The sequence below is a fragment of the Tachypleus tridentatus genome, chromosome 2, assembly GCF_004210375.1.
Source record: "Tachypleus tridentatus isolate NWPU-2018 chromosome 2, ASM421037v1, whole genome shotgun sequence".
NCBI classification, from domain to species: Eukaryota; Metazoa; Arthropoda; class Merostomata; order Xiphosura; family Limulidae; genus Tachypleus; species Tachypleus tridentatus.
The window spans coordinates 31346827-31367768 of record NC_134826.1 but is presented as its reverse complement, the minus strand read 5'-3'; the positions used below and the strand labels follow the sequence as shown (position 1 = coordinate 31367768).

Below are 20942 nucleotides of genomic sequence, written 5' to 3'. Positions count from 1 at the left end.
TGTCATGAAAATTATAAAAGTCATCACAACTGTAATCATAAAGCCAAGTGTCAGTTAGTCATTCTTGATTTTTTTCATATTTTGTAAGTTATGCAAGTTGTCATCCATTTTAGCTGAATTTAATTATTAACATAAGCATAAATAGCTCCTAAATTTTGGCACTTTTCCTGCTATAGACACAGAAATGCATTTGCACCCTATCAATGCATGTAAAAAAATAACTTAAAAATTAGTGCAAACCTATGCTTAAGAATTGTTACAAAAGACCTTTTATTAAAATAAACTTAGGATACCAATTATCTGTAGGAAATAAGACAATGCATAATTGGGTGACATGACAGCACAACCTGAACATACATCTGTGGTTAAAGGACACGCATCATGCAGCATACAACAGCAGATAACAACTGGAGTAGAGTAAAGTCTTCAAGAAATCTTAACATGGGTTTTTGTTTACTATATTTTTAATCACTAATCAGATAATGTTAACCAAACCACAAATATTTGTATTCCTGTCTTAACAACCAGAAATAAAAGAGGCTAGACTAGGCTTGATTCAGTGACTCAATTTGAATGCATGTGAAAAACCCTGGATATCATGCAACACCTAAACTTGTGCAATCAGAATTAATTTTTGAACAACAATTTTTTCCAAAACATGTAAATTATTGTCCATAATTGTATCTCAGAATGGCTGGTATGGGTACTAGCACTTTTAATGATAAGGAGAGAACAATGTTTCGACCTTCATAGGTTAACTTCAGGTTAAGGTAAAAATAGTTTGAATCTGACCATTGATGGACACATGTCTTAGGGATGAGAGTATAAAAGGAGTGGGATTGTAGGGGCGATGCAGGTGGATGTTAAGTTATTATATGGTATAGGTATAAAGGTGTTTCTTTGTACTGGTTTAATTTTGGTTTTAGTTGCTGTATATGTAGGGCTTCTTTGATTTTGCTTTTGAATCTAGTTTGCATTTTTCTTCTTGTTTCTCCAACATAGAAGTTGTGGCAGTTGTTGCTTTGTATTTTATAAGTAATGTTGGTGTTGTATTTGTCAGTATAGTTTTTACGTAATATGGACTTTCGTTTTGTACCTGGTTTTTGAATAAATTTGGTGTTTACTGGAATTTTGTGTTGTGTTATAAGTTTTTTCTAAATATTGGTTATTTTTTTGCTGATATCGGGAATATATGGTATGCAGTATATTAAAGTTTTATAGTTTGTTGTTTCTTGGTATTTATTATTGTTTGTTTGTTGTTGATCTAGGTGTGTGTGTGAGTATAATTTTTTCAACGATTTTTGGAAGAAATTTGTTGGTGTTGATGAAGTGTTGCTTTATTTTGTTGATTTCATTGGGTGAGCATAATTTTGTGGCCATGTTTATTTGGTTTCTTAATATGTTTAGTTTCTGTTTTGTTGCATATGCTAAGTCCCAGAGAATGTATAGTCCAATATGTGCAAATTTTTCTGTGGATTTCTCTTTTGAATTATGTATTCTTTCTTGTGATCTTGAGGTCAAGAAATGTTATTTGGTTGTTTTTTTTCCTGTTCTCAGGTGAACTTAATGTTGGGGTGTATTGAGTTAATGTGATTGAAAAACTAAGTGTATGTTCTGAAGATGTGAATCCAGCAATTGTATTATCAACATACCTGTACCAGTATAGTGGTGGGTGTAAGGCTGAATTGATCGCTTGTGATTCAGTCTGTGTCGTAAAAATGTTGGCTAGAACTGGTGACATGGGATTTTCCATACTTAGGCCATTTATTTGAAGGTAGTTTTGGTTATTGAACATAAAGTTAGTTTTGGTGGTAGTGAATTCTATAAGGGTTGCTAATTGGTTGCTGGAAATGTGTATCAATGGGTTTGAGTCTTGGATATAAAGTTTTAAAGCTATCTTGCAGGCCTCAGTTGTTGGGACTCCTGTGAAGAGGGAGATTGCATCAAAACTGGCCATTAAGGCTTTATGATTTAGTCGATTAAGAATATCTTTAAAGTTAAAAGGGTCTATGAAAAAGGAACTGGCTAATGTTACATATTTATAAAATGCTTATGCTATATATTTACCAAGGTTGTAGTTAAATTATTCATAGGTCAACATTATACAGTCAAGGCATACACACACACACACATATATATATATATATACACAGAGATACCAACCATTACGATTTTAGCATAATCGTTACGATTTTGGTGTATACATTACGACTATATGCTCATACAGACAAATATTACGACTTGTTGCAACTACCAAATTGATAAATTGTTCCCCCAGGGCTTGAAAGGGGTGAAAGGAAAATTTCTAGTGAGATACAAATAAATTTTGATAATAAAAGACAATCCAAATGGCTAATTGCAATAATCATGTTTGTGCTTGAAATAATAAAAAATATTTGTATCTCCGATGTGTACCAATAGTTTGAATGCGGTGCTTCTCCATACTGGGTACATTGGGGAATCTATAGTTACGTCATCAGTGCTTGTCAGCCAATCAGCGTTCGCATAGATGGGTATTTCTCGTTTTCTAAGTAGCATAGAAACACCAATGCGATCGTTCATAAGTTGGAAAAAAAGAGGCATTGTTCACCAGATTGTGTTGTTTCTGGCAAATCTAAAAGGACTAAAACTGTGAATCAAAAATTTAGGAAAGAGTATAGTGCAAAATATCCAGTCATTACATCAAAAGTCAGTGAGAGTCATGCGTTTTGTACAGTTTGTCACATCGATTTTTCTGTGGCACATGGCGGTATAAATGATTGTTCCAGACATACAAAATCAGCATCTTACCAAAAACAATCTGGACGAAGACAAAAACGATGTAGATAACGACACTTATGATTAATAATTCAGAATATGAAACCATAAATGCAGAAGTGATGTTCACGCAATTCGTCATTGCTCATAATTTATCCCTAGCTGTAGCCAATCATGCAGGACATCTATTCAGAAAAATGTTCCCAGACTGTGATATAGCAAAAAAATATGGCTGTGCTAGAACCAAAACTACAGCCATTGTACAAATGTTGGGTTGTGAAGATGACAAAATCATTTCAAGCATACTTACTAACAGTGTTTACAGTTTAGCCACAGATGGATCCTCAGACATGGATGACTCAAAACTGTATCCAGTCATAAATGAGCAATCTCTAGTAGTAATAAATAATAATAGTTATAAAAATAATATAATAATAAACAGCTTAGAGACATTGGTCAGGCCTAGTAGCTGCAAATGATAAAGGGCTCTATCTACAATCATTATGCTCAGTCATTTGAAATAGTTGGCATCTCTGTATATATAGTGGAACTATTTGTGGGACTTTTGTCTTCTTTATGTAGTGCTTATATATACAATATAGGTGTGATTTTTATTAGTACAGCTTGGTGCCTTATGCATCACATTTCTATATAAATAATATAGTGTAACTCTTGAGGACAGCTATGTGTATGAGTGCCTACATTATATTAACATTCATATGTAGAGTATGGCTGTCAGCAGCTTATTTTCCTGCATTATTTGTTAAACAATCATATGTTCAGTATAGCTGTCATTAGCACACCCTCTTGCATTACCTGTTAAATATTCATACATTTAGTGTAATTATTACTAATACATCTGGCTGCTTTTTATACACTGTCATTCAAAAGTTTGGAAGTAGACATTTTTTCTCAGGAATTAAAATATACAAAGTTATGAAAAATTATTGGTTATAACAGCATTAAAGACTTAATACAATTAGACTTGTCTTATGGTTAGGACAAACAAAGTTGTATGAATGTATTGTCTCATTTGTGTTAAGTATGTGTTGTCAAAGGTTTCACTTGTCAAGCAGTTTTGTCTCTCATGAATTATAAGTCTAAGATTAGTGATAGTAAGTGAAGACAAATATAATGGAGTTTATCAGCTTTGTCTGTGAAATTTTATAAGCTATGAATAGTTTTAGTATAACTTACTTAGAATATCTCACTAGAAGTGAGCAATGATGTTGTCATTTATATAGCTATCTATATATGTATGTGACTGAAATAATACATACAATAATTTCATCTGTTCTGGTGAACTACAAGATCTTAATGTGTGGAGTAGTGATTGAAGCATATATGAAATGTGGCATTATTTAATGAATGGCAGCACAAACAAAAAGCCATAAAAAATTTCACTTTTTGGGTATTCAAGGCAGTTAGAAAGAAAACTATTTTTTAAAAACAGGACATAATTTTAAATAAACTCTCCTTACAACACGAATCAACTTTCACTCGGACTGCATGTGAAAGTTTGATTATATTTTTATTGATGCTATTTTTAAATATAATACTAAAAAATTTGGAGTTCTTAAAAGAACTTTTTTTTTCAGTAAATGGTAGCATCTTTAATATATGAAAACATTACAGTTTATATGAGTAAAAGTTAAAAAAAGTGATATCTCTGTGCATTGAATCATTCTGATGTAATATGTTGGATATGACCTAAGAGCACAGACAAATACTTTTTCCCCTGTAGTACTTCCCAGAAGTATTGTGGAAACTGTGCACATTTTATAATTTATAAAATTACATATGATACTATGATTATTATTTACTGGCTTAAACACAGCCATCCTTATAGGGTATAATTTTTTTAAAAATATAATATAACAGCAAAGCTGCTTTTCTTATGTATTACAAAACTCATTTAAATACATAATATAGCGTTTATCTATTAAATAATCTGTTACACACTCACAAGTACAGTTGTTATTAGTATATTTCTAATTTATGCTTTACTAAATTGTATGTATTGTATAATTGTTAAAAGTTAAAGTATTTTATTTGTTTAATATACAGGGTGGCCCGTAAGCCCCAACCCATCCATATGTTATTATAACGATGTTATAATACTAATGATGAGTTGAAAGCAGCTGTTATCACAGCATTTGGAACAATAACCCCTGCTATGTTGAGGAAAATGTCTCACAGAACATGGTATTGCATAATATTATACAGTGAGAATGAGAGACAGCACACAGATACACTGGATACATAAGATATATGGATGGATAAGGACTTACGTGCCACCCTGTACATTAAAGCACTGTAGTGTAACTGACATAGCATAAAAGAAGGAACTTACTGAGATAATAGGTTGGTTGAATAACTTGACTGTTGTTGTTGTTAAACTATTTACATGGGAGAGTAATTTCAGTTTATACTCTTTAATAAGGATATATCCCATTGCTTTCAGAGTTAATCAGTATATTTACTGACATTACATGGATTTTTCCAATAGAAAATATCAGATAATTGTTGAGAAAGCTGACAATAAAGCTGGTGTTGATGAGAGAAAACTTCAGGATTATAAAGGCAGCATGGAAAACAATATTAGTTATTACATAACAGCAGAGTTGGATGCAAGTGAAGTTTCCAAACATCGTAGGTTTTATTTTGTTGTTGGAGATGAAAAACTCTATGGAAGGTTTATGAACATGGCTTTGAAGGCTGGTGAAAGGTACAACATCAGAATACGTACAATTTCCCAGTTTGACATGGTAATTTGCTTAAATACATTTTCATTTTGCTATCTTTCTGTTATGATATAGTATTTTGAAAAATCCTAGTTCAGTATCTGTAAAAATATTATTATCATTATTTGTATAAAAGGCTATTGTTGTACATTTTCACAATACTTTTCATAAATAAAAAATGTAAAAAATGCATTCTTTGAAATTGTGTAAAAATGCACTTAATATAAAACTGTGTTACATATATTTCTACAATATCATAAAGAATAAAATAAATTGTTTTTGAAGTCTCTTTTGAATGTTCTTGAATAATATCTTAATTCTGTTTGGTACTTTCCTCTTTTCACAAGATTAGCTTTTCCCATTTTGTGCTACCTTCTGTATGCAAACTTTTTATAATGCATGCCAAAAGTCTTCTGCATCCCTATATTGGAATCAAAGATTCCAAAATATTTCGTATGCAAACAATCACATCATCTCTCCAGCAACAGAATAGCACTACTGTTACATAACACATATGACTCTCTCTATGTGTTACTACTGAACTGTCACTTCTCATTTTGCACTATTTATGTTTAGATGTCTTTCTTTTTATTTAGAGTGATTTTACTTTATTTCAAGAATTGTTCCACTTTAATTTTGAAAACGTTTGCTTTACCCCTGTTTTATTAGTAAATATTTTTCTTGTTTGTTTAGTATCAAGCATGAATTCTGAAATTCAGAACATCCCATTTGCCTAATGTCATAATTTAGGCCATAGATGGTGTGGATACATTGGGGACTTTATCAACACTTATTTGCAGAGAGATTTAGCAGTATATTGGACAACTTTCATTACCCACGTTTGTTCCATGCCCTTCAATCCTGGCCAAGTTTATAAAGATTTTGATCATTTGGTGTTCTCAAATGCTATTTGAGGATTCTATCTGCCCTCATCAACTTTTTTGGAATTTGTATCTCAGATATCTGTTGTTACAAATTTTCCTAGCTGAGTGATGGTGTTAGTATGTTTTGTCCTCCATAGATTTTAGATCATTCTGCTGCCTTATCATAGGGCAGACTGTCCATGTCTGGACCAAAAATTGTTGAGGTTTGGTGTTGCCCATTTTGAAGGGGTTGTTCATCTTCCCAATGACCAGTATTCCTGTTGTATCTTGACTACTCTTTCTAACATACCTCTTCTTGAACCATCTCTTGTAAGAGGCTCTTTGCAGAAACCCTGATGTGTGTTTTTGAACATCATCTCCCTCCTCAGTTCCATATTGATCCATCTGCCATCTTTGACTGTAACTCTGCAAATTTGATTTCTTTGTTGTTGGGACCCTTTGGTTCTTGTTGCCATTTTGCTGTAGACCAGTTTGCTGGCTTCTTATCTATAGGACCTCTGGATGGCCCACTTTTTGAGGGACGTTATGTTTGACACAATTCTGGAGCCTATTTACTCAAGGGTTGTTTTGGTCCAACAACAATCCACCGTTTTTTACCTGGTGACTCATTTATTTCTGTTAAAGTTGATCATGGTACTAATTTCTGTCTACCAACCCTCCTCTTCCAAGTCTTTGACCATTTGTCATTGTTTATGACAATACATTGCCTGCCAACAATGGTTCTAGTGACTACCCAGTGGGTTTGGGTCTGCTAGGAGAAGTCTGTTAGCCTTTGTTCATTAGGTGAACCTGTTCATCTCCATTGTTTGTGTTCTGGTAATCATGTTGAATTGGCTATTCTTTTCTTACCCTTCTTTTCTTATCTAGTATACCTATTTTTTACCTTCTCTTCTATCTGAAGTGGTACAAGACTTCCTCACATCACAGGCTATCATACTTGCTTCATGCAGTTTTGGGGAGTGGGGGTACTCTCGCCTGTTTGTGTTTCCTTAAAACACTGAAAACTGGAAGGCAATCATTGATGTGTTCTGTCTCAATTGATATGTTCATACTCCATAATTCACCATGGAATCCTATTTCTTCTTGAGATGGTTTTTATCCAGGTCTTTGGATGACCACGATGAAGAACTCTAATGCCTACCTGCATATTTCCATATCACAACATATTTGTCCTTTCCTTCAGTTTGTGCATTGTGGGTTGTTTACTGCTTTCACATCCCACTCTTTGTGCAGACTTTGATGGTGTACATTTTGTAGCAAGTAGTGTGAACTTTCACTTTACATTTTAAAGTTCTGGGGTTGAGTTTCAATTTTATATAGATGACTGGCTTTTCTTGCTGCTTCAGAAAAAAAGTTAGCATATCATACTTGTCAGCTCCTTATTGAAACTGCTCAGGTTGACTGGTTATTTACATGGGAGAAGTCCTTCCTTCATCCTAATCAGTACCCAGTTCATTTGGGTTTTTTATCAACACCCATCTCAGTGGAGCCCAATCTTTTTCAACTCCATGCTATGTGACTAGCTATTTAGAATGCCCTGTCTGTTCCTTCAATTTTTGACTCATGATGTTCTCTTGTTTTGGGGGATGTGGTCAGGCTCATATGTGATCTCTTCAATGGGCCCTCCATGATCAAATGAACCTTGCTCTGGATCCCTTGGGGTTTTCCTTCCTTCCTACATTATGGTTGATCTTTAATGGTCGTTAAACAAGGCTCATCCATTGGAAGGTTCTGCTTTCTCCTCCATGTCCATATTTACATCTATTCATGGATGCATCCTTTCAAAGCTAGGGTGCATGGATGAACCACCAATTGCTTTTGGGTCATTGATCCATGGATGAACATTCTCTTCATATCAGCGTCCTTGAACTTGATGTTCATCAGGCTATTGATCATTTTTTCCTATCTCCAGGGTCAGTTGGTCATTATCCACTCTAACTATTTTACAGTGATGACTAATACCAATCACCAAGGGGACATCTGTTTGAGATTCCTGTGTTTTCTCACCATGGATCTTTTCTTTTGGGTGCATAATCATCACATTTGTTTGACATGTTGCATACCAGGTGCTTTCAACTTCATGGCAGATCTTCTTTCTTTACCAGACAGGGTTTATCCATTGATATGGCCCCATCATCCCCTAGTTTCTTGGTGTTTTTGTGATCATATCTATGCATTTTCCACCCTCACCCACCAGTTCCCCTTGTTTTGAATGCTAGTTCCCCACCCTCAAGCTTTGGCTATAGATGCTTTCAAAACAGGATTGATCATACAATATATTTTATGTGTATCCTCGTATTGTTAACTTCATTGGGTAGTCTCCCTCATACATTTTATACTGTGCACAATACTTCTGATTGCCCCTTACTGCCCCACTAAATTGTATTTTTTTTTCACTTTCTTCAGTTATGGTTGTTTCATTCCATTCCTCTCCTCTTATTCCCTGATCTTCTTCTTCAACCACAGTTGCTGGTTCTCCATCCTGCACTTCACATTCTTTACCTTCATGTCTGGCTGTTGTTTAGTGCCAGAGAAAGAGATCCAGTTTTTCACATCAGTTGGTGTTTCATTTAGTTTATTCCATTTGTCCTTCATTGGTGATTGTGGGCCAGTGGAAGTGGAATGTTTTCACACCTGACCCCCGACTCAGGAGGGTTCCAACTTCTTGTCTGGTGATTCCTCTAATCTCCTTTTTTCTTCTGTGGCTTTCTAAGAACAGGTCTTTAGTCTGCTCAGTATCTGTGTATCAGGCAGCCCTGTTCCATACCTACCATTTTTCTTTTTACCACAGGACCTTTCTTTTCCCTATCCTTACTCTCTTGCTCCATTTTTTTCTGGATACATCAACCACATAGAAGTCTGGTGCTTCCAGACTGTAACATTAATATTACACACTATTCCCTTACTTGACCTCTGTTTGACCCCATTATTTCTTGTTCTTTGTTTTTCCTATTCTTCAAAGCATATTTCCTTCTCCTCTTGGCCTGTGGGTGTCATTGGTCATATATATTCACTGTCAATGTTACTGTCTTCTCCTTTATCCAGATAGTTCATTCCTTCTCCAAAACTCGGTGGCTTGTGAGGGTAACTCCTGCTTCATGTCCATTTCCCTTCCTTTTATCTCTGATCTCTATCCTTGTCCTGATCCAGATAGATGTCTATGCCTATTGCATGACCATTGTTATATTGCTCAGATAGCTTCCTTAAAGGGTTCATATTTCTGTCTATTTTTTTACCTGAGCAACTCTCTTCTTCCAAGAAATTTTTTCTTTTTACTCTTACCAGTTGGATTCTTTGTTTAATCCAATTGACTTATTCCTCTTTACCCCCTTTCCAATGTACATTGTTCCTTGTTATGTCTAGCACATCCACCTTGCTTCTCATTCTCACTCATCCTTTGAATGAGATGCTGCAGTTGGACATGTGAACCACCCATCAAATGTTCATTACACATTATCTCCATTGCATAATTGGGTCTGTATGCTCCAGGTATCACCTACTATCTGTGATTATACTTCACACTTTACTAGGGGTATGACATTAGGCATCTCTTTGTTAATGCTTTCTTTTATTTCAAGGGCCCTTACTTTGAATTATATCTCCTGGATTCTGCTCTGTGGCAAGTGGTGCCTGACCATGTATTCTTTCTTATATACAAATCTGTACTGTATGCCATGTTGATTTATACACTCTTTCCATGGCTCAGCACACTTTCAGATGAGGGGTTTTGCAAGATTACTGAAGGGTTAACAACCTAATGATACATGCTTCATAAATATGCCCATCCCAGATCATACCATTCATGGAAAGCATGGGTAAATCTGAAGGTCATAGTTGCCTATCCTTGCCATGCCTTGATTAAAAATGTGTATGATTTGCTTTTCACAGTAGGGTTTTGTGATCACCCATTGCACTGTCCCAGGTTTAGCATACCCATAAGACTCTCCAACACTCTTTTCTCCCCTTTCTTCCAGTGGAGTGTGAAAGTCTTTACCACTTTCCAGTTCTAAGCTGCTAGGGTGGTTGATCATGAAGGCATCCTGCTAGATGGATTCCACATATTTGGCTATATCCTTTTAGTTCAGATTGGAGTGTTGGTGTTATTCTGGAGTAGAAGGTTTATCATCCTCTGGATTTAATGATATATACAACAGAGCAAGATGTCTCAGTGCAATTCACTCTTTCAATTGGATGTCCTTATCTTATCCTCATTCAGAAGTCAGTACCCCATGGGCTGGTTTTGGATATTGAGCAAACCAGTCAAAGTAAGTCCTCACACAGGTTTGGCATTGTCTAATTTCTTCCCTCTGTATTATAGGTCACAATGGGTATATATGGGTTGTTTCTGTCTGTCCTGGGCACTCACTCATTCTCTCTTGATATTATTGACCTTTGGATGTTTCAGACAAGTCTCATGATCACAGGAGTTGATTGGATGTGTTGGATTTCCATTGAATACTGAATGACATTCTCATGGATCCTTGGCTCTATGTCATTCCTGTGTCATGCTATGGAGTCATTTGTTTTGTCACATCCCCAATTTTAGAGTTTGAAGTGAAGACTGTATGATCATCATCCTACCCTCATGAGGAGGTGTTTGATGTAATTGACTTACCAAGTATGGTACACTGTTCCCTAACCATTCTAAACCATAGGATGTATCCTCTTTTACCCATTTTCAGTCTGTGGACTGGAGTTATTTATCTGATTTGGATCACTTTCCTGACTTATCATCTGCCACTTGGATGCTCTCACTTCCTTTTCTGACATGTGTATCCATTTCTGTTCATGGCAAAGAGATATTTGTTTCAAAAGTGGTGTGTTACCCCACCTCAGATCTTTTGATCAGTTTCTATCATCTACAGAGGTATCCTTCAGAAACACCTGTTCCTCCTCCCTTTCAATGTGTGATTCTAGTTACTCTTGTGAGAGGAGGGAATTATTGCATTAGAAGTTATAATTTTCCAATACTGAACATTTATTTTTGATGGATACTTCCCACACTTCTACACCCACTATCCAGTGCTTACATCTTCTGTCAAACATCCAAATGATAGTAGTGGTACATATTTATAATTATAATATTTCATTAGGTTAACCTGATAAAATGTTGTAGTCATAAATATTATACTCTGTGTAACCAACAATAATCTAGTTTTAAATTTTACATATCAGGGTAATTCCTTTGATTGTTTATAATCCATTTTTTGTTTTCTTTATTAGTAAAAGTAAATATATACTTGAGTTTTTGTTTACAGGAAGAGAAATCAAGATCAGCTATATCATTTCCACAGTCCTCTATTAAGGGTGGGTCTACCTGCTTTGTTTTCTTACTAAATGAAATAATAGAGCACTAGTTATCAACATCTCTAAAAAACGTAATTTAGAATTTTTAGATTTTATATTGCATTAAAGCATTTATTTAGAAAATTATGTTTTCATTTATAATTTGTTTCCTGTTTGTGTTGCTAGTTGGAGGCTCTGAAATACAGAAGAATGAAAGAAATATACTCGGAATGCCTTGGCTGTATTTTATGTTCATAATGTTAGGGGTGTTTGTCTTTTTAGCAGTAGCAATCCTATTCCTTGGCTTGTTCTTCAGTAGACACAAGTGAGCCTTTTTTGTTATTATGCTTTTAATACTTTAATAAAGATAGTTTAAGAAATTGAGCATACTCAACTTCAGTCGAGTTTACCGTTTCTTAGTGAATTAGTTTGAATCCTAAACAAAATAGACATAATTCTAGAATTTTTAAAATATAAGATTTAAGGCAAATGAGTTAATAATATGAATAGTACACTGTAATGTGGTCTTACACGAACAATATTTTGTCATTAACATACTATGATGTGTCATGATGTATATAATTTGTAACCTTGTGGCTATTTCTTGTTCTACTAGCTTCTTATGTTTCAGTCTGTAAGCCATTCTTAAAAATTTTGCTAATGAAAAATATGTCATAAATTTAGAAAGCACTGTACATGTAATTTGTATTTTTGAAATGCAGCTATTTCAATGAAATGTGTCAGTTATGAAAAATTGTTTTTTAGGAAAAGTGTGCAGTGTAAAAAAATAACCAATGGCTTTGCCCAACCTGAAATATCTGATGCAATGACCTGGTCTGTAGCTTACAAAGTACCTGAATGTCAAGCAACAGACAGCCCTCTAGTGGAATCTTCTCAGCCTATCATACTTAGCAAATCATGTGGTAAATATGTTAGAGAATTGCTCTCAGCTTACATTATAAGAGTCACAGCTTATAGTATACAAGAAGTTGAATACTATTATCAAATCACATGCATACTCCTTTCTAAATTGTTATCAAGAGATATAAATAATTTTATTAAAAGTTACTAAAAAGTATAATGTTTCTGCAGCTGAGTTTGGCATATAGAAAAAAATAATATTTGATATTCCTTTTTACAAACATTACGATAAAATATATAACAGAAAGACATGGGATTTAACCATTTAATGGTATTAAGTATAAATTTCTAAAAACTGCATTATTTTTAAGCACTTTAAAGTATCTAGAAAGTCTCATTCTTATGTTTTTCTATTCTTAGATCAAGAGATTAAATTTGTTAGAGCTTTTAGTTTAAATTTCAAACCCGTAACATAGTAGGTAAAATATAAAAAAATAGATTTGAATATAAATAAGTGTGAAATATGTTTCAAAATGCTAAGATTATTTGCACATGTAAAATGAATTATTCTATAATTTTATTCAACTACCTTTGATTGTCGCATAAAAATATTAATTATAACTTCACATTCTAACCATCTATTTTCAGAGGAACTGGATAACCAAATACCTTTGGTGAATAAAATTATACACTTTTTTTAAAAATATTGCCTTGTGGGTACATATATAGGTTGTTAATTAGTACAATCCTACTTGAAACAAAGAATAGGAGATATAATTTTTATATTTATTTTATGTAGAAAAATATGCAAAATGAAAAACAACGAGTTGAATACTCATTATGTAGCAAAATCATTTAGTTTCACTTATTTCATGAGTTTTATATGTTTTTATTTCATTCAAAATTTAATTTTTTATTTTCATAAAAGGTTCACTTACAAAACATGGCAAAAGAAAATTAGTCCACAGCTCTACATCAGTTCCTGTGGGAAAGCTTCCAGATTATATCTTCAAAAAAAAAACTAGTGTTACATCGACATTTTCTGATGAGTTTAATGTATGTATTAAATCTGAGGCAGTTTTTATTTCAACCAAACTGGTTTATTTCTTATTTCTAGTTACCTATGTCATATACAATTTTATATATATTTGCTGTGAATACTGTAGTAGAAGGTAAGTGAAATTAAACAGCTATGAGTCTGTGCTGGATATACAAGACTGTTCTGCTTAAGAGTAATTAAGTAGTTTACTTAATGATTTAAAATTTAATTATTATTTAATTTTCTTAGCAAGAGTGTAAAAAGTTAATTATTTTAAAAGTGATAGTTATGACAGATCTTGTTACATATCTCTGAGTTGTTGTAAATGTAGTTTAATTGTTGTACTAGGCTTTTGTAATATTGTTGACATCATATTACTTGAAACTTCTGATTATCTCTTTTATATTTAATATTGTTTTTCCTAAAGGGCTAGAGATTTCTAGATTTTTCTGTTGTGTGTTATAAATATGTGGAGATACAGAATGCAAAAAAGAATTCAATTAGTGAGAGATGCAGATCTAGACTGTAAGTTCAACCATAAAGAGTGTATAGTGATGACTTTTAAAGTGTTATAACTGCAGATTGTATTTTAACATCAGGGATAAAGAATAATAATTTGTCTTGTCAGAAAGTGTTATAAAGTAATTGAACCAGTCTGTGTGGATTTTGACAAAAAAGGAAACAAGTACTTAATGCTCTGGATACAACTGCGATAAGAAATTTTGTTGAGAACAATTGTTAAACGGACAATTAATGGTATCTCATCGTCTTTCTGTATTTTACCAACTTTTTGTTTTATAATTATAATAAATTTTGTGCTTCTTGAATATTTTTATGACATAATTGCAATCAATTAAAAGATAATATTGAATGTGAATGGTTAGGGTTTGATCCTTTGGTCAAGTTTTTTTACAAAAATGATAGATTTTTTTACAAGTTTTGAAAATCCAAGAGTCACATTTTCATTTGGTTATCTGTAGTGAATAATCGAGCAAGTACCAAATTCAACCAAAGACTTTGTAATTTTTAACATAGATAAAGGCAAGAAAAATTAGCACAAATTGCTTTACATAATGGTGTGTTAATTAAAAATATATATCAATATTTTTTAAGGGTGTGGTTTTAAAAATATTTCACTATAACTAAAAGTTTAAAGTCTAACATGAAAACATTTCAAGTAAAACATTGCCAAAAAATGAATAAAACAGTTGTGCATTGTGTTAGAACCGTCAGCAATGGACCAGTTCAAAGATGTTATAAAAAACAAGTGGAGCAAAAGGAAAACATAAGCTTAACTTTTCTCATGTGAACATAATCAAACATGTCAGTTTTGTTCAAAATTACAACCCAAAGTTTTAATACTAACACAGTTCAAAAGTACTATTGTAATGAGAGTTTGGTTAATTTATTTTACTTTTGTAATATTATGCATCAAAAGTAAAAGGAATACCATTTGATTGTCTCATAAAACTTGTATCATTGAAACCTAATTGGTGGTGTTATATAGTTAAATTAAGAGGATGAAGAACTGAAAATTTATTTTATAACTTTATTATTTTCCAAAATAAACTTATTTTGTCCAGTACTGAAATATTGATTACAATTTTATTATCAAACTAAACCAATACTTTTCTTTTGCTATCATTCATGGAAACAAAATTGTTGATGATTTAGACTCAGACTTTTGAATGGTATTGTAACTGTAAGAATTCTTTTTGTCTGATGAAGCTTAATATAATATGAAATAAAAATAAATCATAAATTACTGCAGAAAGTGAAATATCTATAAAATATTTCTTTCTGTTTAATACTGTTTAATATTTTGATTCACAAATGGTTTTGTAGTCGCTCTTAGCAGGACAAACGTCACAATGGAGTGAAGCAAAAAAGACAGAAAATATAAAGAAGAATCAGTATGGCAACCTTCTTCCATGTAAGTAAAGTTTTTTAATTCTAGTTTTTATAAATATGTCTTCAATTATGACATAGAGTTAAACAAAATAAGTTATATTTTTGTCAGAATTTCATATACCTTATAGATATAGTTTCAATGTTTTAGTGCATTTTTTTCTATTATATCAATTTAGCTTGTTTTTGTTCTTTCAGATGATCATTGTCGTGTAATCCTTGAGCCCTTACAAGGGGTAACCTCTTCAGACTATATTAATGCAAGTTACATTGGTGTAAGTTAATTCAGATTTTTCATGATAAATAAAATGTGGTTGTAACATTCAAGCATTTCAGTAAAAGTGTTAGACACCTTTTGATAATACAGAACTATCTACTGATTAAAATAACTAGAATATACAATAAGAATCATTAGATTAATAAAGAACTACTAAAGACATATTTTATTGTTTCTTAATGTTCAATACTTGAAAAACCTACTTAAGAAATTAAAATGCAGATAGAATATAGGAATTACTTTATGCTACTAGATGTAGTTCTGCTACAAGACTTGTGTTAGAAATCTGTAAATTTCTTTTAAAAAATTTTCATAAACTATCTATTTAGTCAGTTACAAAGTTTATAGAAAACTAAAAGAAAATACTTTTTAACTGTCAGAAATTTTGAATAAAAGGCTTCTCTTACTTTATTGCTACTAATTAGTATACTATTAGAGTTCTGTATAAACTGTTTGGAAAAAAACAGTGAATTGACTAAAGTAATACATGTTTATCTTGTATTATAAAATTATTGAGTATTTACTTATTAGCATTTAGTAAGTTGCATAAATGGCTGCATGTTTTATGAAGTAGGTGTGTAACAAAGTGTTTATAATGAATTTTTTACACAAATGTATTTCATGTGCTATCGAACAAATTGTTATAAACTGGAGTAAGATATTAGCAAAAAGAAAAAAAACAGTGACTATCTCTTACAATTACATCACTTGTAATTCAGAACCATCAGTTACTTTAATTCTCTGAAATAAAATGAATCTAATTGTCCATATTTCAACATTTTTACAGAGTTGATTGTAAAGTTAATTGATCACTTTATTTTCAATGTATATGAGCAAAGTTGATATCAAAAAACAGTTTAAAATCAATTTTTGATATAAGTTTTAGTTTTCAAATTTCAAAAAGAAATATTTAAAAAATTCTCAGTTTTCACTCCTCCATCACTTGATATTTTTTTCCTGAAAATTGACCATTTTAGATTTTCTTTCAAACCTGTATGGTCTTCTGAGTTTGCTATGGATAGAGTTAAGCCTTAATGTAAATGTATAGCCTTCAAGCTTCTTGAGATGTAAACAAGAGAGTTAAACCCACATGTTATACCCTCCTGTCTTTCAAAAAAATCTGTTATTCTCTTTTATATTTACTATTAGATTAATTATAGCTAATAGAATATAAAGATTTTAATTTACTGAATTCTTTAGGTCTAACTGATTCTGGTGACAAGTTTTGAATTATTAGGCCTCACTTACATGGTGTACTATTATGCCAATTGGCATGACTAATTAACATAACTTGTTTAACCCTTAATTAGAAAACTAGTTAGATTATAGTAGTTTCAGGCATTTCATATTTTGTGCCTGATAATATTTTGTGTTCTAAGTTGCATATTTAAATAAATAATCTGACGATGGCCAAAGAAGGTTGAAACATTGTTCGCTCCTCAAGAATTTTCTCAACCTAAATCAGCCATTTTTACATATATATATTGTATATCATTAATTCTAATGGGCCAGGTAACAATATTTAAGTAGAAAGTTTTGCTATATCTTTTTTTGTTTTGTTAGATGCATTTATAATGTTTAACTAACAGCATCTCAGTACATCTGCCTGATTATAGATAACTCTCACTTGTTATTACCAACCAGATATTTTTCATTTGGAAAAACTTTCAGCTTTCACTTATCAGATCAATTATACATGTGAAGGTAAAGACATATCAGTTCTTGGGTATTGAGTCACAGCTAACCATATCTGTTTGTTTATGTACTTCTTTATGTCAGCTGATAAAATTTAGTTATGTTCATCTTGTTTTTGCATATTTATTATATATAATGGGAAATGTATGTTTAATTAGGGACAGATATCAGGGATGAATTAACAGATCTGTTAGGTTTTAATGAAGAGGATGGATTCTTTACAGTAGGTGTCTGTAACTTGTTTACAATAAATTTCAGCAATACAGTCCACTTGTTTTAAAATAATATATCAAAACAAGTTAAATGTTCATACAAATGTTCATAACACTGTTGGTTTTCACATTTCCATCCAGAGTTTTAAGTAATTGTATCTTTTTTTTTCTCAAATTCCATACGTGCTGGTTCTATTACTTTAAAACACAATTAATAAGCTAAGTTATTCTTCTCAGTCCTTTTATTATAATACAGTCTGTGATAATTTCACTTTAAGAATACTTGCATCTGTTATTTATGTCTAAAATCACAATTACTTAGTCTAGATCTGTCTTACTATATTTAACTACATTTTGATGGGTTTTTATACCCAACAGAGACCTAAAACATTCCACAAAGTACAAGATATTATGATGCAGTAATACATGATTAAAACAACAAGGAAAACTTAGAGGGTTCTGTTAATATGAAACAATAATACAACAATCATCAGTTCACTACAACTGAACCATAATGATGACCATCACTCATCCAATTGTAAGGTATTTAAAACTGCTAAAGAAATCTTAACATCACTCTTCACTAGTGAAATGCTGTTATTTTGTTGTGCTCATAATGTTTTTAATTTCTTTTTTTTCAGGGTTACAACAGTACAAAGGAGTATATTGTATCACAAGGTATAGTTGTAATATAATTTTTTAATAATTCGATTTTTTTTTCATTTACTATTTATTTAGTATACTGTTTTTCATCTGCTTCAATCAAAAACTTTTATAATTCCTAATTAATTTCAAATGTAATTACATAACTACCTATGTTATGAACACATATTTGCTTTTGAGTTGTTGTTTTTTTCATGTACAGTACACAAAATGTTGATTTTCAGTAGTGTGTTGCTGTTGTTTCCTATAAGCATAAATTTTAGTACCTTAGTAAATAATACTATTTTTTAGTTACCCAAACAAAAAGGGAAACATCCAGGTGTGTGGTTAATATTTTTAATAATATATATAAAAGCAAATATCATTCAGTAGCTTTTTACTATATATTCACTGTATCATAATACAATAAAAGTTGTCATGTTTTTTTTTCACATTTAGTATTTGAATTATCAGCCATACGTTTGAATAATTTTTTCCAGGCACATTGTGCTACTATATTTAGAATAAAATACACAGTAACTAAAATTGTTTGACACAATGAGTAGTAATATCTTTATTATTAGTTACAGCTGACTAGTTTTGGTAAACAATCTATTTTTACTTCATTATATTTAGAAATAAATGTGAATTTTAATACTGAGAAGAAATTTATTATATCTATGTATTTTAGGTCCAAAAGAAAACACTTCTTTGGACTTTTGGAGGATGGTGTGGCAGGAAAATACTTCTATTATTGTCATGGTGACTGGGTTAATTGAAAATGGCAAAGTATGTTCTTCTTTTTGTATATGTTTTCTGTTTGTGTTTCAAGTTATGATACTTAAAACTTGTAGAAGCTCTTGAACTTGAAGACTATGCAGCTGCTTTGCATTGGTTTAAGAGTAATTGATACATACTATTAAAAACAATGCTTTACCATTCTGTTAATATGTGGTTAAACTGTGAGATGACACAAAATATGGTCTGTAAATTTATAAGGATTTTAGCACAATTAAGAATGAAGTTTTTCCCATTTTTAATACAGTCAACTGATACTTTGTTTTCAAATAATATTATTTAATTTATTCAACTCTAAAGCTGTATACATTTGGACTACATCTTGTTGAAGTTACAAAATTTAAACTTATTTACTTATGGAAAAAATTTGATTGAAAGCAAACACTAACAATTTCATGTGCAATACATCATAAATGTACTTTTAAATAAATGTAATTACTTTTAAATTTATCTTTAACTGTAACTTCTTTTAAGTTTAATTTTGTATCTAAAGCTAAAAATGCATCTGAAAATATTGTATAAATTAAAAATATTGAATAAGTTGTATGAATGATACATAGTATGTAGTGGAACAAGAGTATTTTAAGAAATTAATGTCTTATTACCATTAAATGTTTAATAATAGTAAAAGTAACTCTTGTAGCTTTAAGAAGTATAAAACTTGTTACTATCTTTCAGAGAAAGTGTGCCAAATATTGGCCTGATGACAGTATTCAGTATGGAGATTTACAGGTATTGCTAATTCATAAAGAGATGTGTATGAATTTCATAATACGCACTATCTTGCTGAGAAAGGTGAGTTTAACATGTTGCACCTTGTTAATGTGTGTGATTCACCAATTAATCTGTTCTCTTTTATTTTTAAAATATTCTTTCTAAGTAAAATTATCTAAATGCATAAACAACTGTTAGAGTGTATTCCATCTTAGGTTAATTGGCCCATTTAGCTTGTTAAATTTTGGGCAAATTCACACAAACCAGTGATATTATATGTGAGGTAAAACAAGCCTGAAGTCATTGAAGAAGTGAATGGAGAACAAATCTTGTATACAAGTCTTTTATCAACATTGAGATATCACAAATATCAGTAGTTTAGCATATCTTATTTTTCTGATATATTTTACATACATAATGTGTAGCCATAGCTAAGACTTACACAAGATGTGCAAGATAACCTGGTGTGTGTGTAACAGTGTGTATCAGTAAAATTATGCTATTCTAGGTAGCTATGAAGCAAATGTTTTAAACCTTGAGTTTGGTGCATAAATATTCAAAATTTGTCAAGATATAACAAAAAAGTACCATGGGTAAAATATTCATACCCATAATAGAAAAATTAATGTTGTGAGACCAGTTCTGAAACTTTAATATTTATATTTTGACAGATTTTAGCAGTCCTAACCAACATGACATTTTTGTAATGTTTAATAAAACATTGTTAAATGCAACCATTTGAGAAAATTAGCTTATATTACTCAATATTGAACATGCCTTCTTAAATTCATTTGAGTAAAAATAAAACAGTATTTAATTCAAAATGTACTGATTGTGAACTGCAATAATTAATTATATAAATAGCTTTATAATTTATACATAAAATGTATATTTTGAATTTGAGACTAAATACTAGTAAAATGTGTGAATTTCTCTTGAATAACTATGCAAAGTAATGTTTATTACGCTCTTACTAATACAGTGAGTTGAGCCTGCTAGGAGGAACCTAGCCCATGCCATCACACTCATAACTATTCTAAATGTGTTATTTTATAACAGTCCCTAAGGAGAAAGATAATTTGCAGATGTTCATAGAACTGACAAACAAGTATCAAATGGGTCTAC

At 31.5% G+C, this 20942-nt stretch overlaps 1 pseudogene across 1 annotated transcript in view; it reads left to right on the top strand.

Annotated features, from left to right (window-relative positions):
* The window catches only part of LOC143240317 (receptor-type tyrosine-protein phosphatase S-like), a 171755-nt pseudogene that overhangs the window by 123664 nt on the left and 27149 nt on the right, over positions 1-20942 (top strand). The window contains exons 27-36 of the transcript XR_013021713.1: positions 5267-5525; positions 11644-11692; positions 11858-11996; positions 12437-12594; positions 13461-13588; positions 15417-15504; positions 15678-15754; positions 18305-18341; positions 18997-19094; positions 19782-19898. The product of XR_013021713.1 is annotated as a receptor-type tyrosine-protein phosphatase S-like (transcript). The remainder of the gene's footprint in view (positions 1-5266; positions 5526-11643; positions 11693-11857; positions 11997-12436; positions 12595-13460; positions 13589-15416; positions 15505-15677; positions 15755-18304; positions 18342-18996; positions 19095-19781; positions 19899-20942) is intronic.